Source organism: Falco rusticolus, chromosome 3 (assembly GCF_015220075.1).
Source record: "Falco rusticolus isolate bFalRus1 chromosome 3, bFalRus1.pri, whole genome shotgun sequence".
NCBI lineage: Eukaryota > Metazoa > Chordata > Aves > Falconiformes > Falconidae > Falco > Falco rusticolus.
Window position 1 is genome coordinate 2,877,615 of NC_051189.1, and position 14,980 is coordinate 2,892,594.

The following is a 14,980-nucleotide window of genomic DNA, read 5'->3' on the forward strand; positions in this document are numbered from 1 at the left end:
TAAAAGGCTATTGAATTGATATTTGCAATATCATAAACCTATAAAGAGACTGGACTACAGTTTCCTAAGAGCAATAAACATGAACATGTGAAGCTGTGTAAAAAGTTAATGTTTCACTTAATTTTGGGATGTTTAGTGACTCCAGAAATGGCATAATACATTGAGATGGGTTACTGGTTGCTTTGAAAATTTGGAAATTTGAAATGCTTTTCTTCCTGCTTATGAAAGAAATCTTGATCCAAGGTCCTTGCAAATTATAAAATGAAAACAAGCAGATAACAATGTTCTTTTTTTTTTCTTTTTTCTAAATAAAGATCATTGGCCAAAATGTGAAAATGAATGTTGTTTATATTTATGGTTTATATCTCAACCTTTCATTTTCTTTCTGAATGTAGACTGCTTTCAGACAGTTAAAATGCTGTGTATTTAATTCTTCCCTTTTCAATTTTTTTTTTTTTTAATGTTGATAGATATTACTAACAAAGGTGGTATTATTTAACCAATACAAACTTATTTTTTAGTTAGCCATCTGGACTAACCCTCTCTCTGGAATGAATGCTAAGTCTATTGCCATCAGTAGGACTACAGATTTATGAGTGGACTGACCATGGGATGAATCAAATCTAGTGGTTTTTCCTTTCACATTTGGTGCAAGCTACTTTTTCCTGTGTCTAAGCCTCCAGTGTCAAGATGGATCAGTAAAAGCTTCCTGATTTAAAAGATCAATTATTGTTAATGGTGTTTATACACAATTTTAATTGGTTTATAGCTATTCTTTTTCAGTTAGCTTTTTTCATTGGGCTAGACCTTGAAATGCACTGGCATGATGCTTTGAAGATCTTCTGTGGGCTCAGCAGCCGTGCGGAAAATAAGTAGATGGGCTTTTATAGCAGTATGGGACATATGTAATTAAGATTACATCATTCATACTGGACAGGATGAGAACAGCAGGTTTGTTGTTGTTGTGTTTTAGTTTTGGGGATTTGTTTTGGTTTTTTTTTTGTTGTTGTTGTTGTTGTTGTTTAAAGAAATGTTCAGGTAATAGGAAGTAAAAAAATGCACCCGTTGAATTGACTTCCGGGATGTCTTGGTAAAAATGAACAGGACGGTTTTCCTTTCTATTTCTTCTTCCTTTTCTATTGCCCACTCCTTGAATCATACAGCAAATAAATAGTAACCATGCCAATAATGAAATAAAAAAAGGCAGCGCTCTACGACTATCATCCAAACTTCTCCCTAGCTCTTCACACTACTGCCTACTCCTCCCCTCCCCTCGACCCAATAAACCATGTCGATCTCTTTATATAAGCAAAGCCTTGTATCTCAGGAAATAGCCTGGCTTCTAAAAATCAGCTGAGCTACTTAGAGCAAAGTGGATTTGACTTTATCACTAAATCGTAAAAAAAGCAGGATTAAGGATTGTTTCCTTTTCAATTTCTCAGGCTTGTGCTTCAAAGCATGTAAAAGCCTACCATAAAGCATGGCTTCAGTGCTGAAAGCTAATCCCTTTCCTTCCTTCGGTGGTAGGGAATGGTTTTTTGCACCGCTCTGAGATACTGCCCTGTATTTACCCATGTCCACTGCTGTCACTAAACAAATTTTCTTCTGCCTTTCATCCTTCACCACGTTGATAGGAATCTTGCCCCTCTGCTTGCTTCATTAGGCATTAGATAGCCCCACTTGGGGTGGTTTCTTTCAGGGTAAAATAAAAGAGACCATCCTAGTGAAAGAAGCGAGGAAGCCACCATTCTCCAGTTCTGTTCCTGAGCATGGGTTTGAGGGGTGCAGGGGCAAACAGGGGAAGAGCAGCCATTAGGGCCATTCAGAGCATGTAGACATCAAAGTCTTCCTATGCACTCTGGAGCTCTCCCAGCCAGAGCATGCTGTTAGCTATCTCAGCTTCATGCATTATGCACGCTATGGAGACTGCTCTTTGATCAGGGGGAAACTGAGAAGAAAAAGCACAGGAAACAGCCCAAGAGGGTTGCTTGCAAGTGAATAGCTGCCTGCTCTTCTGCAGTTACCTTTGCTTTCAAGGCTCTCCCTTTTTGTTTTATCAAGTTTCAAAGGATGAAGGAGAGCAGCTTTGTGTTTGATTCCCAGGTAAGGCCTCCTGGGGACACAAAAACCCCCAAACCACAGGGAATAATCAGGAGGCTGAGGGTCTAATTCTGTGAGAAGGTTTGAGTTAGCTTCTTTGTTTATATGGAGTGTCCTAGTTTTAACAGCACGTGAAAACCTGCACAATACAGACCAGAGGGGAGCAAAGCAGGGTTTCCTGCAAGAATTATTGTCACCTTACCTTGTCGCCTTGCCTGGGCAAACAGCAGAGTGTACATGGGCAGGGAACAAGATTTCTTTTGAAGGATGAATCCCTCCCTGTCCTCCTGTCGTTCCAGCTCTGCATTTTCTACAGCACAGCTATTGCAAGGGGAAGACTCCATCTGCAAAGGAACTTTCCTGTCTTTTGCTCAACGCTGGACTGATAAACCATTTGAGTTTTAAGGAGTGCTGAAGTTAGGTCCATTTAATAGCCACCACCACTGAGGTGGGTGCATTTAGGGCAGGATAACTTCTGGTTGCCCCAAATACTTAGCAATCCTAAAGAGCTACAGCAGATAATCTGACCACCGGTGGGAAAATATGCGTCTGCTGTTGAGCCACTGGACTATGTCTGTAGTCTGCCTAGGCAGTGACGGCAACTTGCTGTATTATACTGTTGATTTGTTAAAATAGTGTCTGGCACAGATTTGGTCAGAACCAGCCAGCACTCCTCAGACAATTCCCAGGCACTTAACCTGCCAATGAGGGCCACAAACCATTCCTGAGAAGCGTACTAGATGCAGCCATCCTGTTTTGGAAGGCAAAAGAGTTTAATGGTATAGATATTGACCACTCCATGCCAGTAGTATCAGTGCCAGAGGAAACTCCCAGAACATTTAATTTATTAGTGTACATGTAGCTTTCACTTGTATCTGCTGAACAAGCATTGGCTACTAGTCTAAAATAATCCAAGAGTGGGGATAAAAGCTGGATGCTCCCGTCCCAGTTGATTATCCTCGCTATGGTCTTGCATGGCTGTTTTCCTCCTGCAGCCATACACTGCATTGCCATATCTGCAGTAGCCCAGATTCCTCCACGGGAAGAATGGTAGCATCTCTACCCGGGCTCTGAGCAGACTGTGGGATAGCTTTGGGATTCTCCCTTGGGATATGGGTGATCTCCAGTGAAAGAGGGACTGGGACTCAGGTCTTGCCCCTCTGAGCTCTGCTTTCTGAATGTATTTGTGCAGAGTCTGGTTGGGTGGAGTTTATTTTCTTCCGAACAGCTCATATGGTGCTCTGATTTACATCTGTGACCAAAACAACACTGACAACACATTCCTGTTCTATCTGTTGCTGAACAGTGTTTGCACAGCATCAAGGCCTTCCCTCTTTCTCCCTCCACCCTCACAGCCAGGGGGTGTGCAAAAGGGTGGAAGGGGGACAACCAAGCAGATGACGTGAACTAACCATAGATATATCCCATGCCATGTAACGTCAGCTCAGCAATAAAAAGGCAGGTTCAGGGAGGTTAGCCTTCTCTTGCTCAGGAGACGGTTGGGTGACTGTCTGCCCATGGAAGGTGATGAATGATTGCCTTTGTGTGTCTTGTTTCATTTTCTTTTCTTTTTCTCTTCTTCCACTTCTCTTTCACTTATTAAACAATTTTTATCTTGACCCACAGGTTTTCTTGCTCTTAATCTCCCCTTGTCCCATTGTGGGTTAGAGAGGGGAAGTGAGCAAGCAGCTGTGTGGTGCTTAGCTGCCCACCAGGAATACCCCACAACAATTTTACACAACACAGGTGAAGTCAGCACCTGAAACCCTGCTGCAGGCTCAGTACTGCGAACACCGCACCTGGAGCTGGGCACCTAATTTCTACCTGTTGGAACAGAGAATGACTATTTCTTTAAATCCATCCGTTCTGTTCCAGATCCAATCCCTTTTGTCTCTATTTCCTCTTCTTTTCATAAGAGTAACCCAGCAGAACTGTGGCAGAAGTAAAGCAAATAGGAGTTAGAAAATTCTTAATTAATTAAATCAAGAAAGCGAGGAGTCTAGATATTCAACTTCTATCAACTTATAGCTTTCTTGGATTGTGTGGAAAATTCACCCTAATCAGATGTTCAGCTATTATAACTTTTAAAATGAGTAGCATAAATACTATCCAGCTCACCTGGAAAGCACTCATTACAGCAAATAGTTTATGCTAACCTACCCCAATAATAATACTCAAGTTTAGGGAAAAAATAAAATAAAATCTCCATAATGTTATTGGTGAGGCACATCTACAGGAAAAAAACATGATGTGTGCTCACCACTTATTTATATTTTTTAAAGGACCTGTCGGCTTCTTTACTTGCCCAGAATAGTCCCACAGCAGATGTCTAATGGCACTTACTGACGTCCTGGAGACCAAGTTGATAATAACTAAAAAGTGAAATTACAATAATTTTCTCAGAGTGCACTGGGTAAAATACTACCCGATACTGTGCACAGGCTTTTAAGCAATTTTCAATCTGTGCCTCATTAGACAGTTAGCAACATGTTCTTTCTCAGCCCCAGCCATTTGGAAGGATAAGCAGGAGCGGAAGGGCTTTTACCTCAGCACTATTTTCAGGGTTATTTTCCCATTTCATTGTGCTGATGAGGCTTTTCTCTCAATGACTACAGATTGCACCCTGTTTTGGTCCCAGTGAAGTGAAATCAAAGTCAAGGAGGTAATTCAATTGCATGTCTAGCACATGAAAGCTGAGTTTTCTCCTGTGTAGATTGTTCCATCTCTGAAAGTTCCCAGTTACCTTTTGGCCATGCTTTGAAATTGCAGGGACTCAAGGGCAGAAATTACCAGTTATTCTTTGTAACTTTGTTAAGTTGCAGTGTTTAAAACAATATGGTCCAAGGGTGGATGAAATTAGGACAAAATGCATTTCAGCAGCAGGTGAAATTCTACTACTGTTGGTAGAATATTCACTGTAGAGTCTCAGGGGTTCCTTCCAGGCATAAATATTTGTTGAGTCCAAAACTCCACTCTTTGAGACTGACTTTAATGGTATTGCATGCATGACTCGGCAGTAAATTACTCATGCTCATTGATGATTGATTCAAAAAGGAACCTAGACTTTCAGATTATGAGATAAAAATTGAAACTTGAAAGTCCAGGGTGTCCACATTAAGTGACAGATCAATATCCAGAGTACCATGCAGACACGTGCATGTTCTTAGCAAGCACAGTAATTTTCTTCTTTGTATACTGTACTGCACCAGTATGGGTTGAAATGACTGTAAATAGAAAATTTTCATTGTGGCAAAGGATTAGGAATATTTCAAGTTAGCATCTCATATTAGCAGCTTTTCTGCCCTGATACAAGGTGCTCTGAAAGACAGCAGCATAAATGAGAAATTATTTCTTTTTAAGGTATTTGCATGCTGTAGGTTTCTGGATATTTTTGAAGGCAAGTGGAACTTTGATTTTCAAATAATTGCTTGAAGACAGGACTTGAGATAAATCATTGATATATTTCGCAAAATTGTCATGAATGCATTTCCAGAAAAAAAATCCTACTTTTCGCATGAAGAAAATATCACATTTTAACTTACTTGTGAAATTTATTGCTTTCCAGCTGTGAATGTTTCTATTCTGTCTCCTTCACTCATAGCTGACCATGGCCATTTTTGTAAATAGTCGAATACTAGCTTCCACTCTCACACTTTTTCCTTATTCTTGACCTTTCTTTTAACACCTGAAAAAGATTTGCTGAATGGAGAAAAGTTCATTGCTCTGAGACATGACGAAAATCAAATTATGATTTGGAGACACAGGTCTATATAGGAGCATGATATTTGATTGAAAGGGATTTCTTAGCTTGCAGAGCTCAGTTCACTGTTATTGCAGAAAAGGGTCCTGGAACCTCAGTTATAAAACCACTGACCAACACTTTGAGGCACTTGAGCTTCCACTTCCCTTTGCCCTCATGGGAAGTGTGTCTCAGACCTGAGTGCTTGGTAGCTGGAAGCCTTTTATATTCAGCCACATTACATTCATAGTTGGTTTATCAACGTTTCTTCTTTGTGTTCTATCAAATTTCCTTCAACAAAAATAGCTCTTCTTCTCCCTAATTGTTACCTCCTTAATGTCTACAGGTAGTAAGTATTCCTCCCCTTTTGCCATGATTTTTTTCTTTTTTTTTTTTTTTTTTAGGCTAAAGAAAAGCTTTTTAGGTCTTGAAAGGTTTTCCTTTGCCTCTATTTTCATATTAGTCTATTTATGTATTCCTCCATCTCCTTACTTGAATAATTTTTGAACATTGATTGGGCAGAAGTGGCCAGCACTGTACATTCGGTTTCAGATGAGATTTCACTAGTACCTAGTATGACCTTTTCTCTGTCTTTGAAATTAATTGTTGTACTATTTTGTCTTGATTTTTGTTGACTTCTGCTGAATTTTATCTCGGTTCCTCTAACTTTATTTTTAACCCTTCAAACTTTGCATGCTAATCAAATGCAACAAATGGATCTGTATCTGTTCAGAGTTAATTCTTTGCCTCCATACTCCCTTCTGTCCTGTGATGACATGCATTGAGGATGTACAGTATAGCGCTCTGTGAGCAGCTCATACCTGCTCCTCTGGAGCATGCCAGAAAATGATACAGGGGAAAAGGGCCAGGTGCTTCCCAACCACTGCCTTTCTGTTCCCACAAGACAAGGAGAACATAATGCTACTACAAAACCTGCTTTTCTTCCTCCAGCCTGAGTATTCAAAAAAGAATATTTCATCCATCCATCCTCCTGGACTTTTTAATATGGTGATCCCCACAGAGTGGAAGCTATCTTCCTTGGTTATCTGCTGTCGTCCTTTATCTGTTCATATTTCCTCCTTGCCTTCCTCTCTTCCTCTCCCTCCCTTTCTTCTTTCCTTCTTTATGTGATCCCTTTTTCTCCTGCCAGAATCATTGCAACAGTTCTTTTAACCACGCACGAACCATGAGAAACCATGAGCTTTTGATCAGCTGCCTGTAATATATGAATACTCACAATGACAGGAGCTGCAGAATCAGCCAGGTGTTTGGGGTCTGGTTGGCTTCCCAGTCACATCTTATGTGTCCTCAGACACTGACTGACTTATAAACTTCCCATTGTATCCAAAGGTAAGTCTGCTGGAAGGCTGACAGCATGAGGACCAGGGCCAGCTGGGACTGTTGAACAGACTACACGCTATAATTATTACATGGCCATTGCAACAGCAGGGACAGGACAAAATAACTGCTTCCTGGCCAGGGGAACAGGCACAGACCAGGCAGAGTCGTATTCTGCTCTGCTGGAACAAGCGTGCTGTGTAATCTAGATCTAGCACGGCACAACTTACAATCATCCCCCAGATAACATTTCATTTGAGAGAAGTCCCAGCTAGCTCTGTCAGAAAACAGTTCTTGCTACTCATAAAAGAGCCTCAGAAGAGAAAAGGTAACATGGACAATTTGCTACTCATCACGCCACAGGATGGTAGAAAGTAAGGGCCAGGGAAGCTGAACAGACTGCCCATTACACAAATGCCGCAGCGCCCATGCTACGAGCTTATCGTGAGTCTTCTGCAGCCAAAAACTTTGACAGACACAAGCACTTTGTCCAAAGCCATCAGTTACAGCTTGTCAGCAACCAAATATCAAAGCAAGAGTGGATTTTGTCACTTAGCTCTGGTTTGGCTCCAGGACAAAGTATTCTCAACACAGTGGGAAGGGGCTGTAGGTCAGGCTAAGAAACATAAATATACAGCTGTTAGTACTGACCTGGCTGTGGTGACTGCAGGAGAAGTGAGATGAGGTTTTGGTTTCCATCAGCCTTTCCAACGTAAAGTAAACATTTTTATTCAAAACCACACAGCTACTCCAATGAAGAGATCAGGTGCTCTGAAGGGACAGGTACCTTGGGAATCATTTTTCTCCTGTTTGCATTTGCTGTAGTTGTTTATAACCCTACGAAGTGCATTTGACACACTGCTCAGTGAGGAAATTATCCACATCTCCCACCGGTGAAGATGGAGTGGATGAACAAGAACTTTGGTGATTTTTGTAGCCTTTTTCTTTACTGCAGAGTGAGAACTGGCTTCTTGTGAGCCCAGACTGAATGCAGCAATACAAGACATCAATCTGAGAGAAATTTTGGAGCTTGTCTTTTGCCTATACCTTTTACCTCTTCTATCTTTCCTCATGACATAAAAAATTTAACTTAGTCACATCATGCAATTTTAATCCCCTCAATATATGTAGTGTAGGTTAATTGTTGGTTTAGCGTTCAGATGAGCACAATGGCAACTCAGTTATAACGCTTCCTCCTTTCAGAGGAAAAAAATAATTGTCTGGTTACTAGCAAAACAGGGTAAATGTGTTTTGAAAATTTAAGGCAGAAAATGAGAGAAAGAGGAAAGGTCATAGTCCACTTCATCACTTAAGAAACCCAGGAACTACTCAGGAAGTTTAGATATCTTAATGATAGGCATTAATTTCAAAAGCAATAAATAATCATTCTAAACATAAGTCTATACTAGCGCTGAGTCAGTCTGCTACTAAAAAGACAATGAGCAGAGTAACATCTCTAATAAAGACCAGGCTTGGACTTCAGTTTTTGGGGGTTTTGTTTTTGTGGTTTGGTTTTGTTTTGTTTTGTTTTAATGTGTTCTCCTCCTTACAGAAGGAGTGAGAACGCAATACCTTAGTGAATTCTATCCCCCCATCAAATTTAGATGAAATGGGACTCCAGCTGAAATGCTTAGCAGAACTGTATGAGCTTAATTTCCTCAAGAAAATAGTCTACAGAATAGCTGAAGGAATATGGAAACACTTTTAGACTGAGAGAACAAGTGGAGCATTGATACTTCTTCACCACCGCACTACTTTAAGACTGATTGCAAACCTCTTCTGCGTACATTGGCAATCAGAGGATGTGTTCAATTGATTCCACTTCTCCATTTTGTCTTGTTCAAAGGAGGGGTCAACTTTTGCACTGATTGGGGAACCATCAAAGAATTTCTGTTGAAATCTTTTAAACTACAACACCTATAAGCACTCTGGTCTAATACGAATATTGCTTCTAAATTGCCCTAGCGAAGATTAATCAGATGGTCAAAACATTGTGACTTATATGAGTGTTTTCAGGGTCTCTCAACTAGTTTTTTGTTCCTGCTTGGGGTTTTTTTGCACTTCAGCCTGACAATGTGTTTCTTTATTGTCAGAAGGGTGAGCACTGCAGAGATATCTGAAATAGTTTTGATTAATGTGTCTGAATCTTTAAAAACTTCTGACAGAATTGTGACTGAGTGCTTTCTAAACAAAGATTTTTTTTCTTTTTCTTATTCTTTTCTATTTATTTTTTTTTAACATGAGTAGTCCATATTTATTTCCCCTACTGTGGGATTTCATTCCACATTAGGACTGTACTTGGTCTGGCCCATGATATCTTATTTTAGCCATTTGCCATCTGAGTTGGAACAAGGAGAATGGTGCGCCCAGCACTTGAGGCCATTACACTTTGTTGGACCTACAGGGATATCCTATCAAATAAATATTAAGGGAAGCAAAGCTTTCTCAGTGCAGATCTAAATTTGTGCCATAAACTCTTCCAAGAGCCAAGGACCACCGTGCAGCCCTTGTACTTCTGGGATCTGCTTCTTCCAGTAACCTGTGGTGGAGGTTGGGAATAAAACTGATAATCCCTCTTGACAGTAAAGAATGTTCTATTCAACATACTCAGTTCCCCTCTGGAGAATTAAGATTAATGAGTAATTTTCACTCCTGTGGGCAGTACACTAGACAGGACGGCATTCAGCACATGCTGCTGGTGAGTGAAGTCCTAAGGAGGGAGAGAGAGTCAGATGTATGCTTTGGTGTTGGAGTCTGCATAATGGGACCTTTATTATGTGGTGGACACTTTCTTCCAAGACGAACTGAGAGGCATTACAGTATGTCTTAAAGGAAGTTAGAAGAATTGTATGCTTGGCAGTATTTTTCATGGCTTCAATTTTCCTTTTCCTTTCATTTGTTTATGAAAAAAAAAGCAAACAAACAAACAAAAAAAAAGAAACCCAAACCCCACATGTGAAAGCCTTTCATTGAAAGGCTGTGGCGTTCTCTGTTTTAGGTTGGTTGAAAGCAGGAAAGATACTTTTCACTTGTCCCTCATAGAAGTATTTCCATTCTGGCTGTTATATCCCAGGGTAATGCACAAAGTAGTATCTGTGCTCTGAATCCTCCCTCCCTTTGCAGTAAGAGGGAATGGAAGAGGAAGAACAGTGGCATAATGTGATCCTGTCATTCACCGAGGAAGCTGGAATGAATGAACTTCCACCTTAGCTCTGACATGTTTTCACCTTGGATTTCATTTCTGGAGCAGAGCTGTTTACTGTGATGCTTGAATCTGACCTGAGCTAAGGAAATTTGGCAATGGGATTTGTTCCATCTCAAGCAAAAGGGTTAGTAATATCAAGGTTTTTTCAGCATGCTTCAAAAGAATTCTAGCTTGGAAAGACAATCATTTAATTAACAATCATTAATTTCCACCCATTTTAACAAAAAGAGAAGGAGACGCATAGATAGCTATTGTGATATCCCTAGAGAACAGTCAAGGTGGTGGCTGATGGCAGCAGAAGAACAATGAAAAGTTGGCCCAATTGCTGCATCTGTATTTCCAGAGGGGACCACACTGGAAGGTTTTTAATCAAGTATCAAGCAAAAAAATCTGCTTTAGAAACTTGTTGCCTAACTATAACAATTTCAACAGCTGGCTGCCTATTAAAGCGGTTTAAGAGGATTTCAGTATTTAACTATTACTTGGTTTTTGGTTGTTGTTTGTGTTTATAGCATCAAAAAATATGGCAACAGAGAAAACATGAAGTTGTATAACATTAACAGAGTTGTTCTAATACAGTGGTAATCTTCCTCTGTATACGAATCATCTTCTAGAAAAGGAAGTATAGAACACCAGAAATCCAGAAACCTAAGAAGGTTTATAGAATGTATCTAGCATATGCTTTCAGCTGAGCTTTGACATGTTACCGGTAGACTGAATTAAACTTTTCAATACAGTTTGTCCAGCATCATTCATTAAAAAGGTTAAGAATGTTCAGCCCTGAAGGAGAAATCCAGGAATGGAGCAGCCAAGTAACAGATCTGCTCCATTTCCAGTTCAATATTTGCATGTTCTCCAGTGGAAAACTATATCCAAGCTTCCATATAAACTCCATGTCAGACAAGCATCCCCTTCTGCCGGAGGACGTGTCCACATCAGAAATTCACTGGCCATTTTAAAAAGCCTGTAAGAAGCCCAAAGATGGTATTTACCTAATGCCTCATGGCAATTCCTGCGTTCAGAGCTTGATCCGTTGAAATCTTTCTGTTAAATTCCATCAGGCTCTGTGCCCTCATGCTTTCTGATAGTACAATAGCCTAATCTGAGCTCACAGTTTTGTTGATAAGAAGCAGTGAGTCATGAACAGCCTGTAAAAGAAATCAGATTTGTAAGAACTGGGTGGACAACTTCTAAGAAAGTTGTGAGGTAAAACATAAAATAAGCTTATGGGCACTAAGCCAGGTGCTGGGTCTGAATCACGAATTTGTGTCATTTGCAATTGGAAAAACATAAGGAAACAGTGATTCATACACCCTTAGGATACGTGCTGTAATCTAGAAAAGAGAAATTATTTACCAGAGGCAAAATTGCACAGCAGAACACACAGCTTTGCCTTGATGACCATTTGGTTGGGTGCCTGGCTCTGTGGTTGGTCATGCTGTGCCACCTACCTGGGGTTGCTTCTAACATCTTATCCTTGGCCTGTCATAGTCCTGCTGGGGTGCACAATGACAGTCAAGGAAATGCACAGCCCCTTGTATTTGTATGAACTGATACCGATATCATATGGCTGCCTGGGCCTTCAAGGGCTTCTCTTCTGACTCTTCACTGACTGCAGGACTAACAACCCTTGTGATTTTTAAAAACATCCGTTAGTGATTTGCAGCTTGAGAAGCCAACATATAAGTGATAAAATCTGAGTATTCCTTCCTGGTTTCCTTCCGGAAATTTCCAATGGCAAGAGCCACCCTTCACGTTATGTACAAAATGATTGTAGAGGTCATTTGGGGCTGATAACGGCACCCCACTGATTGGCCTGTGTAGTCAGTTGCATTTCAGGTGTGGAGGAAATGACATGGCCATGGACGTGCTAGGTTGGATTCAAAGTTTACTGTTGAGAATAAAAGCAAAGATTTGCTGCCTTTTTAACCCTGCCAAAGACATTGCTTGCCAAAAACATTTGCAAGGAGACTAGGCAGCATGCTAATTTCACAATCACAACTCCATGGAGCACAATATGCTCTTGGGGAAGTTCAGATCTGCCACAGGCTGAACCAGACACAGAGAGTCTCCAGTTACTGTTACTGGAGATTTAAAATAGCTTTCATTTTGACTAGCTGTGTCTTCCTGCTACGTAGAGATTGCTTTTATGATTTATCAAAGCTTCTTAAGGATGTTCTTTCTGAGCTGCCTGCTGCTTCTTTACAGTTAGCACAGTAGTGTGCAGCACTAGAGAGATATTGCTGTATATGTTCCACATTAAAGATCAGACAGGGTAATCCGTAAATAACTCTGCAGCTAAAAAGCTTGTGGCATCTTTGGATTATGCAAGCAGGCAAGATGCAGGCTCGTGGCAAGAGGATGTACCATTTAAAGTGAGATGATGCTATGATTTTTATGTCAAAGTCCACCAAAACAATTTGAAATTTGGTATAGAAATCACGCGATCTGTCTAAACAAATCCATGGAGCACGGCCAGTGTTTCCTGAGCAGATCTATCCCTATTCCACGGTTCCATATCTCTACAGAGTAACACCATCAGTCTCTGCAGCCCCTGCAACAAACATCCTTTTGAAACCCCACCTCACACTGCTTATGGGACGAGCTTATTCTAGATGCAGGAGCAACAATTGCTATTAATGATTAATTAATGGTTAAATTTGAATACAAAATGCAGTAGACATGCAATGAGAGGGAAAAAAGGCAAGGAATAATGAAAAATAGCATTTTCAGTTTGGGTGTTGATTCTTATTTGCAGTTTCATGGCTCAGGGAAATAAAGCACAGCCCAAGTTTCATTTGTCTTTCCAAATGTGTGCAGTTTTGTATGAATATGAAACTATTAGTTGCCTGTCTGGACAAAAGCCTACAGTAGAATTATCTGTAAGTAAAGCAGATGCTAATGTTATCTGCGCAGGTGTGTGAGAGAGAGCACCGGCGTGTGTGAATGTGTCTCACTCTCTGACTGAAATTACAGAGGAAACCTCTTTGGGGCATGATAATGGACATCTGATCAGGCCAGCGTGAGCTCTCAGGAACCAGCCAAGCCGAAGAACAGGTTGCTGGTACCACCACTCTGTACATAGCACTGCCTGATCATTGGCACCTGGAAGGAGGAAAGGCAGAAAGCCCACACTGACTCTTCTTCAGTAATTAGGACTCTATTGCAGCACAGTAATGAACTCCAAGTCCCGCAGACCAGTTTTGGCTTACTTGCTTGCCAATTACATCACTAGGTGCTTGGATCTGCACGAATTCAGTCTCTAATTATAAATTTGCCTTCTGACTTCTACAGCCAGTTGTCCCTCATGCTATGTACTATCTTTGGCAATGGGCAAGGAAGAAGGATGTGTTTGTGTTTGGGGTACAGGTAAGAGAAAAAAAGAGAAAAATTGGGATATAAAGATTATGGGAAGGGGCACAGGTTGCAGCTAACAGATATAAGTCACGTCTGGGAGAACAGGAGCAAAGCCCAGCCGTATGCAGGCCAGTGCCATGCAGAATGCACTGTGCTTCCAGGTGTTTAAGAGGCTTTAGACCAGATTCATTTTGGGCTGTATAGAGTAACATTTTATCAGCCTGCCTACTTGCTTTTAGCTCTCCAACCATAAAGGGAAAAAAAAAAACCCAACAAAACAAACCACTGACTAGCTTTAAGTCTTGAAAAGACAAGAAAAGCTTGTGCGACCTGTTGTCTGCTTCACACAGCTAGTGGTGTTATTTGTGATTCACCCCATGTCTCAAAGGCAAAAATACTCCCTTAAGGAGGTATCCAAAGGGCCAAACAGAGCCTCTGCCCCTTATAGGCATCTGCTTTATAGCCTCTTAGAAAACAGACACCTGCCTTTCAAAGTATCGCTCTCATCTTACTGTATTAGTCTAGGAAACCCATGTGTCTCTGAAATGTAGGCTAAAATATAACCAGTGTGTGAACTGTACCATAGATCTTTTTTGAAAATACCTACTTCATTTTAGACAATCATGACAATGAATCATGGCATTTCTTCACTAGAAGCCCACAGCACAACACTAGAATCTGATGAGGATATAGTTTACCATATGGTACCACAGTCTGACTTACAAGAATAGTAAGTTATATCTATCATATTTTAAAAATAATGGACTGAAAATACCAGTGTGGGTCAGACGTCATAAAAGTGGCATTGGTTTGGCTTTCCAGGGTAGTTGTGCCAACGAGTCTCTCCTGACATTGACCAGAGGACCTACTTATCTGCTTACCCTGATTGCTTTGACGTGTATTCTGCCAAATCCCAGAAAATATGCCAACTCCTGTAATGTTTTGAGGATGGACAAATGATTTGTTTGGATTAAGGTGAGGCCAATTCATTTTCTGTCTGTGAGAGTCAAAAGTAATTATAATCAAAAGTAAAAGGGAAATGTATTCAACCAATGTACTAATTATCCCCTCCCTGCTGCTGGTCCCTTCACATTTGATATGATTGAGAAGTGAGTCATAAAACACCTGTCTACACAGACACAGGCACAACAGCACAGCCCTTTGTTAGTTACTAATCACTTTATAACATGGAGGCAGCGATCCCCTAAATTTTGCACTCCCTCCCTGTTTGTGACTGGGCT